This window comes from Pristiophorus japonicus, chromosome 4, assembly GCF_044704955.1.
Source record: "Pristiophorus japonicus isolate sPriJap1 chromosome 4, sPriJap1.hap1, whole genome shotgun sequence".
Lineage (NCBI taxonomy): Eukaryota > Metazoa > Chordata > Chondrichthyes > Pristiophoridae > Pristiophorus > Pristiophorus japonicus.
This window is the reverse complement of record NC_091980.1, coordinates 113,774,398-113,791,077: the sequence shown is the minus strand read 5'-3', so window position 1 is coordinate 113,791,077 and position 16,680 is coordinate 113,774,398.

Sequence of the window (16,680 nt, the reverse complement as noted above, 5' to 3'; positions counted from 1 at the left end):
TGGAGTTCTGCTCAGGTGAAGTGACTATCACAACAGACATATTTTCAGACTCTGGACTATTGGGGGTTTACTGTAGGCGTATTTTAGTGAGGAAATTATTGCTTCTGATCAATCGCTATTATACTTTCATTGCAATGGGGCCAGCCATTTCTCAGCCTGCATTGATTAATACGCAGATGCTGCAGAGTTCAAATGGCTCAATGCCTGATGCACATCATTATGTGCCCAATTTAAGATGTGCAAGAATGAGGAGGAGGTCCAGACCATACACACCCCGCACTTACAGGGAAAAGGGGTCTTACCTCGACGTGTCCGAGCACACCTGCCTTCGGACACTGCGCTTCCACAAGGTGGTGATCAATTAAATATGTGAGCTCATCAGGCCACATATGCAGCCTGCCATCAGTACATCAGTGTCAGTCGAGGTCGAGATCAAGGTCACCGCGGCACTGTCTTTCTACGCGTCCGGTTCCTTTCGGGCCTCCGCGGTCGAGATTTCCCCTCTGTCTCACCATGCCAGCCATCGCTGCATTAGACAGGTCATGGAGGCCCTGTGCGTGCGAAGGATGGACTTTATCAGCTTTCCCATGACCACGGAGGCTCAGACTGACAGGGCTGGAACATTCTCCCGCATTGCTTATTTCCGCAGGGTGCAGGGAGCAATACCGTGCACTCACATCGCCATGCGGGCACCTTCTCAGGACCCTAAATGCCGAGGCCGTAACAGAAAAGGATTTCACTCCCTGAAGGTCCAACTAGTTGTCGACCACAACCAGATCATAATGCCAGTGAATGCCTCCTCCTCTCCCTCCATTATAGGCCAAATTCGGGCAAATATCTGGCTGGTAACAACTAATTTTTGTTTCCCTATATGCTCTAACGCTCTAAACTCTCCCTTCCTCCTCCCAAAGCAGCCACACCACACCCAGGCACGCCTTCAGTTCCTCTGAGCTCCCTCTCTCTCTTTCTCCTCTTCTGCACATGTCATGATGTCACCTGAATCGCGGGAATCGAGCGTTGCCATGCCATTGCTAAGGACGGTGACACTTTACGGCAGAAGGTCAGAGAGATTTAACATTACCGCCCATTTCATATCGCTCGTGGTAACGCCCAATTTCAAAAATGGAGACTAGGGACTTTGAGAATGGGCGAGAAGCCGGTGATCTGAAAACCCATTTTACCGCCCAGTCCGGAAATAACACCCATTTTTGGCCGATCTGCACAAAAGTGGAAAATCTAGCCCCTGGTCTTCAAAGGCTGCACTGGCACACTGAAGGCGGAGTTCGACATCGACGTCTACACTTGTTGACAGTAGGCTCCCGAGCAATGGAATGTGGTTCACATTGTCCAAGGCATCGTCATGGATCTTGATAATCGGTGGGGTGGGGGGGGGGGGGGGGGGTGGGAGAGTGTTGTGTGGTGGGGGCAGGTTGTTTGAGAACCTTTGTCTTATGGATGTTTAATGTAAGACCCATAATCTCGTACGCTTCAGTGAAGGTGTTGACGATGGTTTGGAGTTCGACCTCCGAGTGTGCACAAACGCAAGCGTCGTCTGTATACTGTAATTCAATGATAGAGGATGGGACAATCTTGGATCTGGCCTGGAGGTTGAGCAATTTCCCATTTGTTCTGTACATTAGCTGCACTCCAGCGGGGAGCTAATTGAGGGTGAGATGGAGCATTGCAGCAAGGAAGATCGAGAAGAGTGTTGGTGCGATGACACAGCCTTGCTTGACCCCGGTCTATTAGGCCTGTGGGGGATCCGTTGATCAGGATCAAGGTTTGCATGTCATCGTGAAGCAGGTGGAAGATGGTGTCAACTTTTGAGGTTAGCCACATTTGAGGGGACACTCCATAATCCATCATGGTTGACAGTGTCGAAGGCCTTTGTGAGGTCAAAGAAGGCCATGTACCGAGGTTGATGCTAACAGCACCAACCTCTGTACATTTGACACACGGTGAAGATCATGTCCATTGTGCCCCTTAGTGGGCGGAATCCACATTGCAACTCTGGGAGGAGCTCTTCAGCCTTGGGAGAAGGCGATTGAGGAGGATTCTTGCGATGACTTTCCCTGTAGCAGATAGCAGGGAAACTCTTCTCTAATTACCACAATCGGACTCGTCACGGTTCTTGAAGATGGTCATGATTACGGCGTCTCTGGGATCCTCTGGCATGCTCTCCTCCTTCCAAATAAGAGAAATGAGGTCATGGATCCATGCCAATAGTACTTCTCCGCCACGCTTTAGTACTTCAGTGGGGATTCCATCTGCTCCTGAGGCCTTGTTGTTCTTCAGTTGTTGGTGGATTTTTCAACCTCATGCCAGGCTGGGGTTGTGCTGAGGTGGTGGTGGCTAGCATGTTGCGGGATGGAGTCGAGGACATTCACGTCAAAAGCAAAGTCTCGGTTAAGTAGATCTTCGAAGTGCTCCTTCCAAGCGGACACTGACTGTCTGTGTGTCCTTAATGAGTATCTCTCCATTCTTGGCCTTCAGTGGGGTAGGATCTTGCGTGCTTGGACAGTAGGCGGCCTTGACTGCGCTAAAGAATCCATGCACATCGTGGTCATCGGCTAGTTGCTGGATCTCCTGCGCTTTTTCCACCCACCATCTGTCCTTTAGGTCGTGAGTTTTATGTTGGACCTCGACCTTCAGAGGTCTATAGAGCTGTTTTCTTGCCCTCGAATTGTGATGCTGTTTCCAGTTCAAGAATCCCTTGCGTTTGAGGCTTATTAGCTTCTGGATCTCCTGGTCGTTCTCTTTGAACCAGTCTTGATGTTTTCTGGTGAAGTGACCGAGTGTCTCTTCACACGTGCTAATTACGGAGGCCTTGAGGGCAGAGTAGGTGCTGTGGACACTCTGTCTCCGGTTTACTGGAAGTCATCAGGTTGGCTGTGAGGCAGTGACTGAATAGGGCTTTCTTAGCAGGGTCTTTGAGTGGTCCAGCGTTGATTTTCCTGCGGCAATGTTTCTGTTGCCACTGCTGTTTTGGAGCTACGTTGATGGTGACAACAGAGCGGATTAGGCGGTGGTCAATCCAGCAGTCATCAGCTCCTGTCATGGCGCAGGTGATGTGCATGACTTTGCAGTCCCTCGCTCGGACGATGATGCAGTCTAGCAGATGCCAGTGCTTGCAGCGAGGGTTTTGCCATGAGCCCTTGTACTTGTCTCTCTGACGGAACAAGGTGTTGGTTATGACAAGACCATGTTCTAAGTATTTTGTCAGGAGGAGGGTACCGTTGGAGTTGGTTTTCCCTACCCACTTTCTGCCATTCATACCTCCCCAGAGGGCTGTGTTCTTTCCAACTCTGGCGTTTAAATCACCAAGAAAGATCAGCTTGTCGCCCTTTGGGACTCTGGACAAAGATTGTTCAAGGCTGGAGTAGAATTCCTCTTTGGTCTCGTCTCTAGTTTCCAGTGTTGGGGCGTATACACTAATGACTGTAGCGCACGGGTTCCGGGCTAGGGTGAACCAAAGGGTCATGAGACGTTCGTTTATCCCGCAAGGGGAGTCTCTGAGATACCCAACGAACTCATTTTTTACGACGAAGCTTACCCCATGGAGGCGGCATTCTTCTTCTGGTTTACCTTTCCAGAAGAAGGTGTAACCACCAGCTTGTTCCTTGAGCTGGGGCCTTCCCCTGCCCGCTGAGTCTCGCTTAGGGCAGCAATGTCTATGTCGAATCGTCTGAGTTCCCGGGCAACGATAGCAGTGTGGCATTCCAGTCTGCGCTGTTGGGTTTGTCCATAAGGGTCTTGATGTTCCAGGTCCCAAACTTCATTTCAAAGGGTGGGCAATGCCTGTGCATGAATTCTTTTAACATGGGATGGCCGTTGCACACCAGCTACCACACGGGCTTGATAAGAGCAAGATCTTGGTCCAATGGCAAGGGGAGCCAAGACGACTGGAGACCTGCTGCATGGGACACGCACGCACGCCACACACACACACACACTCCTTCCCACAGGTCCTCTCTCCCTGGGTTTCAGAGAACGCAGTGTAGGCCTCCCGACCTCGCTGTTGGACCGTGCTGCACTTTCCCTGAGCCCTGACCTCGCTGCTGGTCCACAGTGCACCACTCCTGGGCCTCGACCTTGCTGCTGGGTTGAGTTGAAGAGGCCAGCAGTGAGGTCGGGACCCGGATGCGAGGTCAGGATCCAGGAGCGAGGTCAACACCCGCGAGCGAGGCCGGCGCCCAGGAGCGAGGCTGGGGCCCAGGAGCGAGGTCGACACCCGCGAGCGAGGCCGGGGCCCAGGAGCGAGGTCGACACCCCGTGAGCGAGGCCGGGGCCCAGGAGCGAGGTCGACACCCCGCGAGCGAGGCCGGGGCCCAGGAGCGAGGTCGACACCCCGCGAGCGAGGCCGGGACCCAGGAGTGAGGTCGTCACCCGCGAGCGAGGCCGGGTCCCAGGAGCGATGGCGGGAGGTGCGAGGCCGGGGCCCAAGAGCGAGGTCGACACCCGCGAGCGAGGCCGGGGCTCAGGAGCGAGGTTGACACCCGCGAGCGAGGCCGGGGCCCAGGAGCAAGGTCGATACCCGCAAGCGAGGCCGGGGCCCAGGAGTGAGGCCGGGAGGAGCGAGGCCGGGGCCCAGGTGCGAGGTCGACACCCGCGAGCGAGGCCGGGGCCCAGGAGTGAGGCCGGGAGGAGCGAGGCCGGGGCCCAGGAGCGAGGTCGACACCCGCGAGCGAGGCCGGGGCCCAGGAGCGAGGTCGACACCCGCGAGCGAGGCCGGGGCCCAGGAGTGAGGCCGGGAGGAGCGAGGCCGGGGCCCAGGAGCGAGGTCGACACCCGCGAGCGAGGCCGGGGCCCAGGAGTGAGGCCGGGAGGAGCGAGGCCGGGGCCCAGGAGTGAGGTCGACACCCGCGAGCGAGGCCGGGGCCCAGGAGTGAGGCCGGGAGGAGCGAGGCCGGGGCCCAGGAGCGAGGTCGACACCCGCGAGCGAGGCCGGGGCCCAGGAGCGAGGCCGGGAGGAGTGAGGCCGGGGCCCAGGAGCGAGGTTGACACATAGAAACATAGAAACATAGAAAATAGGTGCAGGAGTAGGCCATTCGGCCCTTCTAGCCTGCACCGCCATTCAATGAGTTCATGGCTGAACATTCAACTTCAGTACCCCATTCCTGCTTTCTCGCCATACCCCTTGATCCCCCTAGCAGTAAGGACCTCATCTAACTCCTTTTTGAATATATTTAGTGAATTGGCCTCAACAACTTTCTGTGGTAGAGAATTCCACAGGTTCACCACTCTCTGGGTGAAGAAGTTCCTCCGCATCTCGGTCCTAAATGGCTTACCCCTTATCCTTAGACTGTGACCCCTGGTTCTGGACTTCCCCAACATTGGGAACATTCTTCCTGCATCTAACCTGTCTAACCCCGTCAGAATTTTATATGTTTCTATGAGGTCCCCTCTCATTCTTCTGAACTCCAGGAGCGAGGCCGGGGCCCAGGAGCGAGGTCGACACCCGCGAGCGAGGCCGGGGCCCAGGAGTGAGGCCGGGAGGAGCGAAGCCGGGGCCCAGGAGCGAGGTCGACACCCGCGAGCGAGGCCGGGGCCCAGGAGTGAGGCCGGGAGGAGCGAAGCCGGGGCCCAGGAGCGAGGTCGACACCCGCGAGCGAGGCCGGGGCCCAGGAGTGAGGCCGGGAGGAGCAAGGCCGGGGCCCAAGAGCGAGGTCGACACCCGCGAGCGAGGCCGGGGCCCAGGAGCGAGGTCGACACTCGCGAGCGAGGCGGGGCCCAGGAGCGAGGTCGACACCCGCGAGCGAGGCCGGGGCCCAGGAGTGAGGCCGGGAGGAGCGAGGCCGGGGCCCAGGAGCGATGTTGACACCCGCGAGCGAGGCCGGGGCCCAGGAGAAAGGTCGGGAGGAGCGAGGCCGGGGCCCAGGAGCGAGGTCGGGGCCCAGCAAATGTAAATATGGATTGATTAACTGCATCTGTACCTAAAAATCACTATCTTCTCTGGAGCCAGGCAGTTACTTTAACTTCAAGATGAAATGCAGCCACACTTGAACGACAGTTTTCAGTCCTATAATCCGCATGTGTGATTATCTGTAAACTAGAATGAGGTGAATTGGGTTGGATTGCATGTTCATGCCTGCTAACCTAGAAAACTTTTCTTCTTCTTAGGCAGTCCCCTGAAGTCGAGAATGACTTGCTTCCACACTAAAAATGAGTTCTAAGGTGACTGATGAGACTAATGCGGGATCTACAGTCTCTGTCACAGGTGGGGCAGGTGGTGGTTGAAGAGACGGATGAGTGGAGTGCTTGGGTTGTCATACATTCCTTCCGCTGTTAGTGTTTGGCTTCCGCGTGCTCCCGGCGAAGAGACTTTCAGTATAGGTGCAGGGAGGTCTTACTGCAGTTGTACAGGGCCTTGATAAGGCCACAACTTGAATATTGTGTACAGTTTTGTTCTTCTAATCTGAGGAAGGACATTCTTGCTATTGAGGGAGTGCAGCGAAGGATCACCAGACTGATTCCCGGGATGGCAGGACTGACATATGAAGAGAGACTGGATCGACTGGGCTTATATTCACTGGAATTTAGAAGAATGAGAGGGGATCTCATAGAAACATATAAAATTCTGATGGGATTGGACAGGTTAGATGCAGGAAGAATGTTCCCAATGTTGGGGAAGTCCAGAACCAGGGGTCACAGTCTAAGGATAAGGGGTAAGCCATTTAAGACCGAGATGAGGAGAAACTTTTTCACTCAGAGAATTGTGAACCTGTGGAATTCTCTACCACAGAAAGTTGTTTTAGCCGGTTCATTAGATATATTCAGAAGGAAGTTAGATGTGGCCCTTATGGCTAAAGGGATCAAGGGCTATGGACAGAAAGCAGGAATGGGGTACTGAAGTTGCATGATCGGTCATGATCATATTGAATGGTGGTGCAGGTTCGAAGGGCCAAATGGCCTACTCCTGCATCTATTTTCTGTGTTTCTATGTAACAAACTTGGATCTGGACTGGAGGCGACAGAGGTTGAACAGTTTCCCATTTGTTTTGTAGATTAGCTCCTCTCCAGCGGGGAGCTTGTTAAAGCTGAGAAACCTAGAAAACTAGTAAAAACATGACCAACAGCTAAAAGCAGACATAGCCTCAGAAAAACTGACAGCTCAGCTCTGTCATCTTCAGAATCACCAATAATTCTTGGTACATTCCTCTTTCTCATCTAGTTGATGTCCATTGTCAATAACATTCATAGACATGGGGTCAGCTTCCACACGCACATCGATGACATCCAATTGTATCTCTCCACCACCTCTCTCAACTGCCGCATTGTCTCTGTTCCGTTGGACTGCTTTTCTGACATCCAGTCTTTGATGAGTCATAATTTCCTCCACCCAAGCATTGAGAAGACGGAAGCCTTCATCTTTGGCCCCCATCACAAACTCATCATCCACCTTCCTCGCCACTGTTTAAAGGACCCAGCATCCTGGCCAACCTCACACTGAGTTTCCAATCCCATATCCTCTCCATCACAAAGATCATCTACTTTCACCTTTGTAACATCGTCCATTTCCAATCCTAACTGAACCCATCCGATGCTGAAACCTTCCACATGCCTTTTGCCACCTCCAATCTAGATTACACTAAAACCCTTGCTTTCTGGCCTCCCATCCCCAAACCTCTATGAAGTCAATGGAAATAAAAATTGGGAAAGATGTAAAAGGGGCCATCTATTCATGATCATCCATTTTTCACTATCGCACAAATTCAAAATGATCCCTGGACAGTTTCTGAGACTCTTTTTATATAGACATAAATAATCCAAATTCGTTACAAATTAGTTGGTGGCCCAAACTAAACCATTTAAAAGACAAAGAACACGATTATGTTCTAATTAAAAAATAATGATCTTAATGGGTATTATCTTCTTCAGACTGAAACAAGTTGCTATTCTGATGAAGTTAGTATGTACAATTTCCCAGGCAAGCAAACCAAACCCAAGGAAGACATTTCTGACATTCCAGGCATATGGACACATTTTTGAAATTCCAGAACTTTAGAGCACACTTTTTCTCCAGCTAATGTATTTTTGACTACCTCCTACAAAGAACAGCAAATTCCCCCCCCCCCCCTCCACAGATGGTATAAATCTATTTATTAATACCTCATTGGCATATACCACAAATTTGAGGTTTTCTATCCAGCAGTGCAAAATTATTGCTAAATGACTGACAATGAATTCATTTAAGGACTCTTTAAACACACAATTAAATTGATAAGCTGGAATTTCAGAGGCATTATAAAGGAGATGGCCTGTATGACATTGGATAAGTACTGGGGCTACCTTCCTCTCAGCAGAAACTAAATCTAAACTTGTAAATAATTTGAACAACAAATCTATTGATTCAGGTAATTTGAAGAGTTGCTGAAACCTGGAACAATAAAAACCTGGGGCCTGAAATTTTAGAGTTCCTGCTCCAACAGTGGATCTCCTGGTCACCAGTGGGAGAGGATGTGGACCCTATTCTAAATTCTGGGACCTGGATCATTTAAATGCAACAGCGGTGTCCACCCTGACTGCTGTGTGAAAATTGAGTGGTACCCTACTGTCATGTGTCTTACATTATTATATATAACTGTATCCTAACATGCTATACATGACTGTAATAAGATATGACCTGCAACCACCAGCATACCTTACCACCAGGGGTGCACTTGCAAGAGACAGGTATATAAGCACAGGTCGCAGGCAAGTGCAGCATTCCAGAGCTGTGAAATAAAGGTGCAGGTCCACAGTGACCTTGACTTCACTACATGCCTCGTGTGAATCTGTACTGAGGGGACAGGACTACCTTGTCAAAAGCCTTTTGAAAATCCACACACACCACATCCACTGGTTCTCCCTTGTCCACTTTACTAGTTACATCCTCAAAAAATTCCAGATTTGTCAAGCATGATTTCCCCTTCATAAATCTATGCTGATTTGGACTGATCCTGTCACTGCTTTCCAAATGCGCTGCTATTTCATCCTTAATAATTGATTCCAACATTTTCCCCACCAGATAGGCACTAATAAATCCAATAGAGAATTCAAGAGAAACGTCTTTTCCCAAAGGGTAGTGAGAATGTGGAACGCGTTACCCGAAGGAGTAGTTGAGGTGAATAGCAGAGATGCATTTAAGGAAAAGCTAGATAAACACATGAGGGAGAAAGGAATAGAAGGATCTGCTAATAGGGTTAGATGAAGATAGATGGGAGAAGGCTCAATTGCAGCATCCCAGAGCTGTGAAATAAAGGTGCAGGTCCAGAGTGACCTTGACTTCACTACATGCCTCATGTGAATCTGTACTGAGGGGACAGGACTTTACAGTGGCGACGAGTTACGGGATTACAGAATCCACAGAATGGCGAACGGATCAGATGAAAAGTACAATGCGGGAGACAATTGGGAGGACTTTATAGAAAGGCTCCAGCAAAGCTTTGTAACCAAAGACTGGTTAGGCAACGATAAGGCAGACAAGAGAAGAGCCCATCTCTTGACCAGCTGTGGCTCGAAAACATACGCTTTAATGAAGGATCTGTTGGCATCCGAGAAACCAGCAAGCAAGTCGTTTGAAGAATTGAGCACACTGGTAAGAGACCACCTGAAGCCAGCGAGCAGCCTACACATGGCCAGACACAGGTTCTATAACTACAGATGCTGTGTGGGCCAGAGCATACCCGACTTCGTGGCGGAACTTCGGAGGTTGGCTAGTTTATGTGAGTTCTCCGATGAACTGAGGAGAGAAATGCTGAGAGACTTTTTCATTGAAGGAATAGGCCACGCAGGCATATTCCGAAAGCTCATAGAGACCAAGAACCTGACCTTAGAGGCAGCAGCACTGGTTGCACAGACATTCTTGGTAGGGGAAGAAGAAACGAGGTTGATTTACAATGCAGGTACGACAACTAACGAAATATTGGAACAAGAAGTTCACAGCACTAAATAAGCTGCTACCCCCACACAGAGACAAAACCGGGAGAACAGTTCTTGACAGCAGGCAGAAGCCATCAAGGGCCACAGGAACGGCCGTTCACACCTCATCAACCCACAATGCGAGCAATCAACGACAAACTGAGAGAAGCTCAAGAGAGATCAGCCAGAAGCAGCTCATTCTTTGGAAACTCTTTGAACAATGGAACAGGTCTGTGCTGGAGGTGTGGGAGTGGGCACTCGTCAAGGGGATGTCGATTTCTGCAGGCTGTTTGCAGAAATTGTGAATATACAGGGCATTTGGCCCGCATGTGCAAAGAAACGGCAGCTCGGCTGGTATATGAATCGGATGGGTCGGAAAGCGGACCAGAAGATGGTGGGGACAGTACCCGGAACACCGGTGTACAGTGGGTCAACATGATCAATGGCCGCTGCTCCTACAACAGGATGCCTCCTATAATGATGAGGGTCCTACTCAACGGGATATCTGTCAACATGGAGCTGGATACGGGAGCGAGTCAATCTCTCATGGGCGCTCAACAATTTGAACAACTGTAGCTGCATAAAGGAGACAGACCAAAACTCACAAGGGTCGACACCAAACTAAAGACCTATACCAAAGAAATCGTACCAGTCCTCGGAAGCGCCATGCTCTCTGTCACACACAAAGGGACAGTGAACCGACTTCCCCTGTGGATTGTCCCCGGAGACCCCCCAGCTCTGCTGGGGAGAAGCTAGCTGGCAAAACTAAACTGGAACTGGGATGATGTCCATGCCATGTCATTAGACGAACGGACCTCCTGCTCAACAGTTATAAAGCGATTTGAACATCTCTTTCAGCCAGGTGTGGGCACTTTCAAAGGGGCCAAAGTCAAAATCTACATCACACAGGATGCTAGACCGGTCCATCACAAGGCCAGAGCTGTACCCTATGTGATGAGGGAAAAGATTGAACATGAACTAGACAGGCTTCTGCGGGAAAGCATTATATCACCTGTGGAATTTAGCGACTGGGCAAGTCCCATCGTCCCAGTCATGAAGCCTGATGGATCCGTACAAATCTGTGGGGACTACAAATCTACCATAAACAGAGTCTCCCTACAGGACCAGTACCCGCTGCCCAGAGCGGAGGACTTATTTGCCATATTGGCTGGAGGTAAACTTTTCTCAAAATTAGACCTCACATCTGCGTATATGACGCAAGAATTGACCGAGGAATCCAAGCTACTCACCACCATCAACACACAGAGGCCTTTTCATGTACAATCGATGCCCATTCGGCATCAGGTCGGCAGCTGCCATATTCCAGCGCAACATGGAGAGTCTGCTCAAGTCCATCCCGGGGACGGTTATATTTCAAGATGACATACTTATCACGGGCAGGGACACCAACTCCCATCTCCGTAATTTGGAGGAAATACTAAAGCGGTTGGATCGGGTAGGCCTACGAGTCAAAAAATCCAAGTGCCTGTTTCTCGCACCGGAGGTTAAATTTTTGGGCAGAAGGATTGCCACTGATGGAATCCGCCCAACTAAGTCCAAAACAGAAGCAATTCGCCTGACACCCAGGCCCCGGAATGTCTCAGAACTGCGCGCCTTTCTCGGGCTACTTAATTACTTTGGGAACTTTATGCAGAACTTAAGCACGCTGCTGGAGCCTCTCCACGTGCTACTCAGGAAGGGTTGCGATTGATTTTGGGGGGACGCCCAGGAACGCGCCTTCAATAAGGCACGCAACCTTCTGTGTTCCAACAGTGTTTTGACTTTCTTTGACCCAGGTAAAAAGCTAGTTCTCACATGCGATGTGTCAGCGTACGGGGTCGGGTGCGTTTTGCAACATGTCAATAGTGCGGGCAAATTACAACCCATAGCTATGCCTCCAGGTCACTTTCGCGGGCGGAGCGCGGGTACGGAATGGTAGAGAAGGAGGCGCTCGCGTGCGTGTACGGTGTCAAAAAGATGCACCAATACCTTTTCGGGGCCAATTTCACATTAGAAACCGACCACAAGCCCCTCACGTCCCTCCTATCCGAGAACAAGGCAATAAACGCCAACGCCTCGGCGCGAATTCAACGTTGGGCACTCATGCTGGCATCCTACGACTATACCATAAGGCACAGACCAGGCACCGACAACTGTGCCGACGCACTCAGCAGGCTACCCCTGGCGACCATGGAAGGGTCTGACGAACAGGACTGTGAGATAGTCATGGCAATCAATGCCTTTGAGTCCACAGGTTCGCCAATGACAGCTCGCCAAATCAGAGCCTGGACAGCCAGCGACCCTACGTTATCCTTAGTAAAAAGATGTGTCCTAACCGGTGACTGGGCAGAGGCTCGCGATGCATGCCCCGAGGAATTAAAACCCTTTCACAGGCACATGCATGAGCTATCACTACAAGCAGACTGCCTGATATGGGGCAGCCGAGTAGTCATGCCTCTGCAAGGCAGAGAGGCAGTTGTCCGAGAGCTCCACCGCGAGCACTCGGGGATCGTTCTCATGAAGGCCATAGCCAGATCCCACGACTGGTGGCCTGGTATTGACGTGGACTTGGAGCTCTGCGTTCGAAGGTGCACCATTTGTGCCCAACTCAGCAATGCCCCCAGGGAGGCTCCACTGAGCCCATGGCCTACCAAACCTTGGTCGCTGGTGCACGTAGACTATGCATTCATGGGCAAAATGTTCCTCGTAGTTGTAGATGCATTTTCAAAGTGGATCGAATGCACCATTTTAAACTCGAGCACAACCTCCAACACTGTGGAGAGCCTAGCAACCATGTTTGCAACGCACGGAATCCCTGACACATTGGTCAGTGACAATGGTCCGTGCTTCACCAGTGCAGAATTCCAAGACTTTATAATTGACCACGGCATAAATCACGTCAAGACGGCACCGTTCAAGCCAGCCTCCAACAGCCAGGCGGAGAGAGCAGTGCAAATCATTAAACAAGGCATGCTTAAAATCCAAGGTCCCACGCTGCAGGGTCGCCTGTCGCGACTGCTGCTGGCCTACAGATCTCGTCCACACTCACTGACTGGGATCCCCCCCGCGCAACTGTTGATGAAAAGGACTTTAAAAACAAGGCTCTCATTAATCCTCCCAGACATGCACGAAATCGTTGAGGCAAAGCGCCGTAAGCCGACTGAGTACCATGACAGCAATTCGAGGGGGAGATGGAATGAGATAGGGGACAAAGTGTTTGTACTAAACTATGGCAGGGGTCCCAAATGACTTGCAGGGACAGTAACGGGCAAGGAAGGAAACAGGCTGCTGGTAGTACAAATGGACAATGGCAAAACCTGCCGGAGGCATGTCGACCAAGTCAAAAGCAGATTTACCAACAACACTGCGGAACCAGAGGCAGACTACAATGTGGAACTCGCACCACACCTGGTGGACAGACAGAGGGAACAACCTGAGGAAAGGGCAATCCGAACAGACAGCCCAGGCGAGTCAACAACAATCACACCAATCGAAACAGACAGCCCAAGCAAGATACCAGCAACCACACCCATAGAAAAACAGACACCAAGGCAAACAACTGAATCACAATTCAGATGCTCCACTCGAGAGCGTAGTCCACCTGAGAGACTGAACCTATAAAGACAATAAGACCTTGGGGGAGGGTGATGTCATGTATCTTACATTATTATATATAACTGTATCCTAACATGCTATACATGACTGTAATAAGATATGACCTGTAACCACCAGCATACCTTACCACCAGGGATGCACTTGCAAGAGACAGGTATATAAGCACAGGTCTCAGGCAAGCGCAGCATTCCAGAGCTGTGAAATAAAGGTGCAGGTCCAGAGTGACCTTAACTTCACTACATGCCTCGTGTGAATCTGTACTGAGGGGACAGGACTTTACACCTACCGCTCCAAGGGGAGGAGCTAAAGGCACTAATCGGGCCAGAGAGGTCAGTGCCATTTGTTCCACCTTCAACCTTGAAAAGAAACAATGGCCTGCCTTCTAAAGATAAACAATCTCCTCTGGGATCGATTACCTTTGCTGGGAAGCATTTTGGAAGTTCCAGTACGAATTTCATACCGGCTTTCAGCTGGCGTGGCTTGCACTGAGCTTAAGAAGGGCAGAATGGACAGAATTCCTTCAGCGGCATGCGAATCTCTCTCCCCACCAACTCCCCCCAGTAAACTCTCTGAAAAAAACTGAGTTTAGATTTCAACGATAAATTACATGGTTTAGAAACCTGGTGGATCCTAACAGTGCCCTCCTGCCTTTACATTACTTTTGCATTCTCCTCGACCTCAATTTTGGGCCTCTGGATTCTGTCCCACTCTGAAGTAGAAAAAAAAAGAGAGGCAGTTTGAAGGTATATCATTGATTATACCCAGGGTTTTAACATTAATGTTTGTCTGAGACTGCTTGTCTATCCAGCGGGCGAGTCAGATTTCGCAAGACTCCTCTCAACAGTCTTATTGCCATGGCAATAGTATTATCTTCGTAGTAGCAGTACACAAACCCGCCTGAGTTTACCCAGCACCGAGAGAGAGAAAACAGGTCATATTAAGGCTGATCTTCATCTCATTACTGCCCCGATTTCATCATTAGTGGAGCAGTAGCAAATAGTAAATTGGACAGAAACTTGTTCCACGCAATTAACATTCATTTTTCAGCATTCCAAATTTCCTGAGGGGGAGGGAAGGGGATTTTTGTGGCGTTTGAAGATCCTCTCCAAAACAGGTGGGAGCTTCATTACTCCAATGCAAAAGGGGGAGGGGGAGGGGGTGGAGGTGGAGCCACTGGATTCCATAGTCCACAAGCCTGCTGCATGCTAAGTCCCATCATGCCCAGAGCAGCTACTTTCTTCTCCGTTCTTGTGGAAGGAGGCCTTAAGATGGATTTCCAGGTGGAAGGCCCTTTGAAGACCCACAGATGTCAACAGTAAATATTTTTAGGCCTTTTGAAAGCTCTTCTTGTAAATTTTGGACTTCTATTTTCTGTTGCCACTTAAGCTTTCATGGATCTTGTGTCAGTTGTTTTTTTTTGCGCTCTAGCTCCCTTTACTGGCACCAGTGGATTTGACAATGAAGATCTTCTGAGCTGACAAACTTAGAGGAAAAGGAGGATCTGCATAGTAATGACAGGCAGATTAGGATGCCCGAGACGTATTCCAGGCGTCGTGCTCGTTTCTGTAACCCCACATGTGGAGAGACAGAGGTGATATTACCTTGCTTTTGCAGATGTTGTGAAGTTCCTTTCCACAAAGGAGCCTGCATCAGGGGCCTCCCCTCTCACCATCATTATCAGATGCAAAAGCTGATTAAACATAGAACATAGAAACATAGAAAATAGGTGCAGGAATGGCCATTTGGCCCTTCGAGCCTGCACCGCCATTCAATGAGTTCATGGCTGAACATGCAACTGCAGTACCCCATTCCTGCTTTCTCACCATACCCCTTGATCCCCCTAGTAGTAAGGACTACATCCAACTCCTTTTTGAATATATTTAGTGAATTGGCCTCAACAACTTTCTGTGGTAGAGAATTCCACAGGTTCACCACTCTCTGGGTGAAGAAGTTTCTCCTCATCTCGGTCCTAAATGGCTTACCCCTTATCCTTAGACTGTGACCCCTGGTTCTGGACTTCCCCAACATTGGGAACATTCTTCCTGCATCTAATTTGTCTAAACCAGTCAGAATTTTAAACGTTTCTATGAGATCCCCTCTCATTCTTCTGAACTCTAGTGAATACAAGCCCAGTTGATCCAGTCTTTCTTGATATGTCAGTCCCGCCATCCCGGGAATCAGTCTGGTGAACCTTCGCTGCACTCTCTCAATAGCAAGAACGTCCTTCCTCAAATTAGGAGACCAAAACTGTACACAATACTCCAGGTGTGGCCTCACCAAGGCCCTGTACAACTGTAGTAACACCTCCCTGCCCCTGTACTCAAATCCCCTCGCTATGAAGGCCAACATGCCATTTGCCTTCTTAACCACCTGCTGTACCTGCATGCCAACCTTCAATAACTGTTACGCTGTAAGGTTCTTCAGAAATACCTCAATCACACAATGCCATGCTTTGCATGGTCGTTATCAAAGGCAGTTCCTCAAAATCGAGGAAGAATGGCTTCTATTCTAAAAGCGAGCTCTCAGGTGATGTACAGTCCAATACAGGAATTACAGTCTCTGCCACAAGTGTGGCAGATAGTGGTTGAAGGAAAGGGTGGGTGGGGAGCCTGGTTTGCCGCACATTCCTTTCGCTGTCTGCGCTTGATTTCTGCATGCTCTCGGCGATGAGACTCGAGGTGCTCAACACCCTCCCAGATGTTCTTCTTCTACTGAGGGCGGTCTTGGGCCAGGGATTCCCAGGTGCCGGTGAGGATGTTGCCAATTTATCAAGGAGTCTTTGAGGGTGTCCTTGAAACATTTCCTCTGCCCACCTGGGGCTCACTTGCGGTGTAGGAGTTCTGAGTAGAGCTCTTGCTTTGGGAGTCTCATGTCAGGCATGCGGATGATGTGGTCTGCCCAACGGAACTGGTCGAGTGTGGTCAGTGCTTCGATGCTGGGGATGTTGGCCTGAGCGAAAACACTGACGTTGGTGCGTCTATCCTCCCAGTGGATTTGAAGGATCTTGTGGCGGCAGCGTTGGAGGTTCTTCTCCAGCGCTTTGAGGTGTCTACTGTATATGGTCCACGTCTGAGCCATACAGGTGGGCGCGTATCACTACTGCCCTATAGACCATAAGCTTTGTGCCAGATTTAAGGTCCTGGTCTTCAAACACTCTCTTCCTCA